The sequence below is a fragment of the Aquarana catesbeiana genome, linkage group LG13 (genome assembly GCF_042186555.1).
Source record: "Aquarana catesbeiana isolate 2022-GZ linkage group LG13, ASM4218655v1, whole genome shotgun sequence".
In the NCBI taxonomy this organism is placed as follows: domain Eukaryota; kingdom Metazoa; phylum Chordata; class Amphibia; order Anura; family Ranidae; genus Aquarana; species Aquarana catesbeiana.
Window position 1 is genome coordinate 2,324,245 of NC_133336.1, and position 7,234 is coordinate 2,331,478.

Sequence of the window (7,234 nt, forward strand, 5' to 3'; positions counted from 1 at the left end):
GCGTTGCGCGACTGCACAATTACCAGATAAAGTAGCGCAGTGCTGAATAGCAAAAAATGGCCTGGTCGTGAAAGGGGGGTAAAAATATATTTTTCTATGTTTTTATCTAAGTAAATAAGAAATATTCTATATAAATATTGTGCACTTCTCTATCCAGCCAGCAGGTGGAGCTCCAGTCTCCTTATTACATCACTAACCTCATTACTTATGCAGAATGAAGCCGTCTGTCAGTGACTCCGCCCAGAAGGAAGTGTCATTCAGACAAAGACGGCTGCAAAGCAAGCTGCTTATAAGGTTCCGGGAATTCTTTGCTGTACAATAAATGTGTATTTGTAAATACAAAAAAATATATGTTTATATTTATAGAATGACAAAACAGATAAGAAGTAACAATTGAAAGAAACTGTCAATTAATATACAATATATATATATAAAAATTGTCCCAAACTGCTGCTATTTCCCTGCAGGACGTCAGTCTGTACCGGGCCTTACCTCCAATCAGGGGGAGTCATGGCTCTCTGTATAATGGGGGGGATTATTGATGGAGTTTGCAGACACCAGGAGCCCCCCGCAGTACTGATCTCCCATACATCCCACACACACAGTGTGGCCCCCGGCACTGGCCCGTCTCAGACACCCACCCCCACCCCCACACACCCACAGTGTGGCCCTGATACTGACCTGCCTCAGACACCCACCCCCACCCCCACACACCCACAGTGTGGCCCTGATACTGACCTGCCTCAGACACCCACCCCCACCCCCATACACCCACAGTGTGTCCCCGGCACTGGCCTGCCTCAGACCCCCACCCCCACCCCCATACACCCACAGTGTGTCCCCGGCACTGGCCTGCCTCAGACACCCACCCCCACCCCCATACACCCACAGTGTGTCCCCGGCACTGGCCTGCCTCAGACACCCACCCCCACACACCCACAGTGTGTCCCCGGCACTGGCCTGCCTCAGACACCCACCCCCACCCCCATACACCCACAGTGTGTCCCCGGCACTGGCCTGCCTCAGACACCCACCCCCACCCCCATACACCCACAGTGTGTCCCCAGCACTGGCCTGCCTCAGACACCCACCCCCACACACACACAGTGTGTCCCCGGCACTGGCCTGCCTCAGACACCCACCCCCATACACCCACAGTGTGTCCCCGGCACTGGCCCGCCTCAGACACCCACACCCACCCCCATACACCCACAGTGTGTCCCCAGCACTGGCCTGCCTCAGACACCCACCCCCACCCCCATACACCCACAGTGTGTCCCCGGCACTGGCCCGCCTCAGACACCCACCCCCACCCCCATACACCCACAGTGTGTCCCCGGCACTGGCCTGCCTCAGACACCCACCCCCACACACACACAGTGTGTCCCCGGCACTGGCCTGCCTCAGACACCCACCCCCACCCCCATACACCCACAGTGTGTCCCCAGCACTGGCCTGCCTCAGACACCCACCCCCACCCCCATACACCCACAGTGTGTCCCCGGCACTGGCCCGCCTCAGACACCCACCCCCACCCCCATACACCCACAGTGTGTCCCCGGCACTGGCCTGCCTCAGACACCCACCCCCACCCCCATACACCCACAGTGTGTCCCCAGCACTGGCCTGCCTCAGACACCCACCCCCACCCCCATACACCCACAGTGTGTCCCCGGCACTGGCCCGCCTCAGACACCCACCCCCACCCCCATACACCCACAGTGTGTCCCCAGCACTGGCCTGCCTCAGACACCCACCCCCACACACACACAGTGTGTCCCCGGCACTGGCCTGCCTCAGACACCCACCCCCACCCCCATACACCCACAGTGTGGCCCCGGCACTGGCCTGCCTCAGACACCAAACCCCACCCCCATACACCCACAGTGTGTCCCCAGCACTGGCCTGCCTCAGACACCCACCCCCATACACCCACAGTGTGGCCCCGGCACTGGCCCGCCTCAGACACCCACACCCACCCCCATACACCCACAGTGTGTCCCCGGCACTGGCCTGCCTCAGACACCCACCCCCACCCCCATACACCCACAGTGTGTCCCCAGCACTGGCCTGCCTCAGACACCCACCCCCACCCCCATACACCCACAGTGTGTCCCCGGCACTGGCCCGCCTCAGACACCCACCCCCACCCCCATACACCCACAGTGTGTCCCCGGCACTGGCCTGCCTCAGACACCCACCCCCACCCCCATACACCCACAGTGTGTCCCCAGCACTGGCCTGCCTCAGACACCCACCCCCACACACACACAGTGTGTCCCCGGCACTGGCCTGCCTCAGACACCCACCCCCCACCCCCATACACCCACAGTGTGTCCCCAGCACTGGCCTGCCTCAGACACCCACCCCCACCCCCATACACCCACAGTGTGTCCCCGGCACTGGCCCGCCTCAGACACCCACCCCCACCCCCATACACCCACAGTGTGTCCCCGGCACTGGCCCGTCTCAGACACCCACCCCCACCCCCATACACCCACAGTGTGTCCCCGGCACTGGCCCGCCTCAGACACCTTGCAGCCCTTTGTTTTGAGTATGCCCTCGTTCTTGAAGGGACACAATACACCTGTTACAATCAATTGAAGGGCTTACTCTCTCAGCGGATTCGTTTTTGGTGGCTATCGACGTCGAGGCCCTGTACAGCTCGATCCCCCACACTCAGGGGATCGCTGCTGTGCGGGCGCTATTGCATCGAGACCAAAAATATGATGAGGCATTGAATGAGTTCATCATTGATGGACTCGACTATATCCTGCACCACAACTTTTTTTGTTTCAACAACTCCCACTACCTCCAGGTGCAGGGCGTGGCCATGGGCACTTGTTGTGCCCCGGCCTACGCCAACCTGTACCTGGGGGAGTGGGAGAAGGCCCTCCTAGATGATGGGGACCTCGCGGTGTACACGGGCCACATATCTTTGTGGTTACGGTACATCGATGACGTCCTCATCATCTGGGAGGGCTCAGAGGGAATGCTACTCCAATGTTTGAACTGTATCAATCAGAATAAATACAATCTAAAATTTACCACGACTTATGATCGTGATCAAATGACATTTTTGGATGTCAAGTTGGAACGCACCCCTGACAATAAGATCTCAAGCACTCTTTTTCGAAAAAGCACGGCAGGCAACACAGTGTTGCACGCCGAGAGCTTTCACCCTACAGTTTTGAAGAGGTCAATTCCATATGGACAGTACCTGCGCCTACGCAGGAACTGTTCGGATGATGCTCTCTTCAAACAGGAAGCTTACAATTTACAAACTAGATTGCTGGCACGAGGTTACAGCCGCTCTTGCCTACGGAAGGCATATAACAGAGCGGCTGCACAATCCCGGTCTGAACTTCTTTCCAAAAAAAGGTCAATGGAGGGCCCCAACACCGGCCCTACCAGGATCATTCTACGCTTCTCTAGGCAACATCAGGTGGTCAGCAATATCATTCAAAAACATTGGCCTATATTGATGAACGATTCGAAGGTCCGCAACTTTATCTCTAATAGACCATCAATTACCTATAAGCGCGCTTTGTCGCTAAGAGATAAACTGGTTCAAAGTGAGTTCAAGGATGAACAAAAAAGATCCAAACACTGTTCAATTTTGGGGTCTTTTCCCTGCGGACACTGTTCATCTTGCCAATACATCAGACGTGATAAAACCTTCCGTCTTCCAAATGGGGCATTATTCAAGCCCAAACACTTCACTAATTGCCAAACACGCGGTATTGTATATCTTATGTCATGTGAGTGTGGTGCTTACTATGTTGGTAAGACCAAGCAGGAATTCCACCGCCGGATGTCTAAGCACATTTATCACATGCAGATTGGCAACCATTATCTACCATTAGGCCGACATGTAGTGTCAGTACACAACTATAGAATGCCAAAAGTGTCCTTCACCGCCCTCGATCGGGTACATATACCAAATCGAGGGGGTGACTGGAACAAAATCCTGTTGCAACACGAACAGAGGTGGATATTTAAATTAAATGCCACCTCGCCCCCGGGATTAAATGAGGCCATCTCATTTGCCCCGTTCCTAGAAGGGTTTGTTTCGGGCAAGACTCAGTAAAGCCCTCTTGGCCCCCTGTAGGCAACATAGAGTAATCTTGCCTATTATGGGTCTTCCCCCTGTTCCATCTCCAAATATTCTTTTGTGCTTTTCTCCCCTTCCCCCTTCCCCCCTGGTAGCCTAACGGCATTTACGACATTTATGTATTGATTTTTTTCTTTTTGCATATTTTTATATTTTATTGTTGTCCTTTTTTTTGTTTTTGCTTTAAATATGTGTTTTGCTTCTCATATACCTAGGCATGTGAATTGACTCTACACATATGGATATCTCATGTATAATCATTTTTTCTGCCAATTAATGTATGTATCAATATAGGATGATGTGTCCATATATGCGATGGACCGTCAGTCCATATGTATCTTCCTTCTCAATCTTGTACATCAATTGAGCCTTGTGTTTCCCCCATGCCTTGTTCGCCCCCCCCCCCCCCCCCCCGCTATTTTTGTATAATAAAATTAATCTATTTTTACATACATTGGCCTATCACCTCCTTTGTGCTGCCTAAAAACCCCACTTGGGGAATCTTTTCCTTTTTTGTATACACCCACAGTGTGTCCCCGGCACTGGCCTGCCTCAGACACCCACCCCCACCCCCATACACCCACCGTGTGGCCCCGGCACTGGCCCGCCTCAGACACCCACCCCCACCCCCATACACCCACCGTGTGGCCCCGGCACTGGCCTGCCTCAGACCCCCCACCCCCATACAAGAAAGAAAGAAAGAGAGAAAGGAAGGGGGAATGAAGTAAGAGCGAGAGAATGAAGGGAAGAAGTAATTGTGTGAGTAAAAGAAGAAATTATAGAAAACAGGGAAAGAGGGAAGAAGGAGAAGGAGGGATAGAAGAGGAGAAGGAGGGATAGAAGAGGAGAAGGAGGGATAGAAGAATGAGAAGGAGGGATAGAAGAGGAGAAGGAGGGATAGAAGAATGAGAAGGAGGGATAGAAGAGGAGAAGGAGGGATAGAAGAATGAGAAGGAGGGATAGCAGAGGAGAAGGAGGGATAGAAGAATGAGAAGGAGGGATAGAAGAGGAGAAGGAGGGATAGAAAAGGAGAAGGAGGGATAGAAGAGGAGAAGGAGGGATAGAAGAGGAGAAGGAGGGATGGAAGAGGAGAAGGAGGGATAGAAGAGGAGAAGGAGGGATAGTAGAGGAGAAGGAGGGATAGAAGAGGAGAAGGAGGGATAGAAGAGGAGAAGGAAGGATAGAAGAGGAGAAGGAGGGATAGAAGAGGAGAAGGAGGGATAGAAGAGGAGAAGGAGGGATAGAAAAGGAGAAGGAGGGATAGAAGAGGAGAAGGAGGGATAGAAGAGGAGAAGGAGGGATAGTAGAGGAGAAGGAGGGATAGAAGAGGAGAAGGAGGGATAGAAGAGGAGAAGGAGGGATAGAAGAGGAGAAGGAAGGATAGAAGAGGAGAAGGAGGGATAGAAGAGGAGAAGGAGGGATAGTAGAGGAGAAGGAGGGATAGAAAAGGAGAAGGAGGGATAGAAGAGGAGAAGGAGGGATAGAAGAGGAGAAGGAAGGATAGAAGAGGAGAAGGAGGGATAGTAGAGGAGAAGGAGGGATAGAAAAGGAGAAGGAGGGATAGAAGAGGAGAAGGAGGGATAGAAGAGGAGAAGGAGGGATAGAAGAGGAGAAGGAGGGATAGTAGAGGAGAAGGAGGGATAGAAAAGGAGAAGGAGGGATAGAAGAGGAGAAGGAGGGATAGAAGAGGAGAAGGAGGGATAGAAGAGGAGAAGGAGGGATAGAAGAGGAGAAGGAGGGATAGAAGAGGAGAAGGAGGGATAGAAGAGGAGAAAGAAACATTTTACACTTAAAATAATTTTCAATTTTAAAAATATTAAAATTACCGCCAACAATCTGACAGAAATGATTTCAGATGAGGCTGATAAATGTTCATCGACCATCAGAGGGTTAAATGGTGGAAACGTTTCCGGTACAATGAGAGGAGAAGAGAGGAGAAGAGAGGAGAACCGGCTCACCCAGTTCCAGTGTCCTGAAATCAGAAAATGGACAAGCAGAGCTGATACTCTCATCTGCCACTAGAGGGCGCCATTGTCTTGGTAATGTGAATGGCACTGTGGGGTGTCGTATGTTCTCCATGCTGGCTGCTCCCCCATTAATTATATCTGTATAATGTTATACTGGAACACACCCTCCAATCTGAGATGGGAATTTGGGACATCTTTCCGAGCACACTGAGTAAAGGACGTTAAATCGTCTGTCTTCTGGCTGGTCATGTGATGTTCCGGGTTCCTTTCCCCAATGTGGCAGCAGTCACACACTATTATTATTATTATACATTTATATAGCTCTGACATATACCGCAGTGCTGTACAGAGAACACTGAACCAATCACATCAGTCTCTGCACCAGAGGAGCTTACACTCTAATGTCCCACCCAGAAAATAATTGCAGGGATGGTGGGAACCCCTCATAATGTGCTTGCTTCGGCAGCACATATACTAAAATTGGAACGATACAGAGAAGATTAGCATGGCAAGGATGACAGGCAAATTCATGAAGCGTTCCATATTTTTTGGGGAACTCAGCACAGGGATGGTGAGAACCCCTCATAATGGGCACAGCGGGTGTACAGACCCGGGAACTCAGCACAGGGATGGTGAGAACCCCTCATAATGGGCACAGCGGGTGTACAGACCCGGGAACTCAGCACAGGGATGGTGGGAACCCCTCATAATGGGCACAGCGGATGTACAGACCCGGGAACTCAGCACAGGGATGGTGAGAACCCCTCATAATGGGCACAGCGGGTGTACAGACCCAGGAACTCAGCACAGGGATGGTGGGAACCCCTCATAATGGGCACAGCGGGTGTACAGACCCGGGAACTCAGCACAGGGATGGTGGGAACCCCTCATAATGGGCACAGCAGGTGTACAGACCCGGGAACTCAGCACAGGGATGGGGGGAACCCCTCATAATGGGCACAGCGGGCATACAGACCCAGGAACTCAGCACAGGGATGGTGGGAACCCCTCATAATGGGCACAGCGGGTGTACAGACCCGGGAACTCAGCACAGGGATGGTGGGAACCCCTCATAATGGGCACAGCGGGCATACAGACCCAGGAACTCAGCACAGGGATGGTGGGAACCCCTCATAATGGGCACAGCGGGTGT

General features: G+C 52.6%; 1 pseudogene; it reads left to right on the plus strand.

Annotated features, from left to right (window-relative positions):
* The first annotated feature begins 6,531 nt into the window (after positions 1-6,531).
* LOC141120787 (U6 spliceosomal RNA) lies at positions 6,532-6,630 on the plus strand (annotated as a pseudogene).
* The last annotated feature ends 604 nt before the right edge of the window (positions 6,631-7,234 follow it).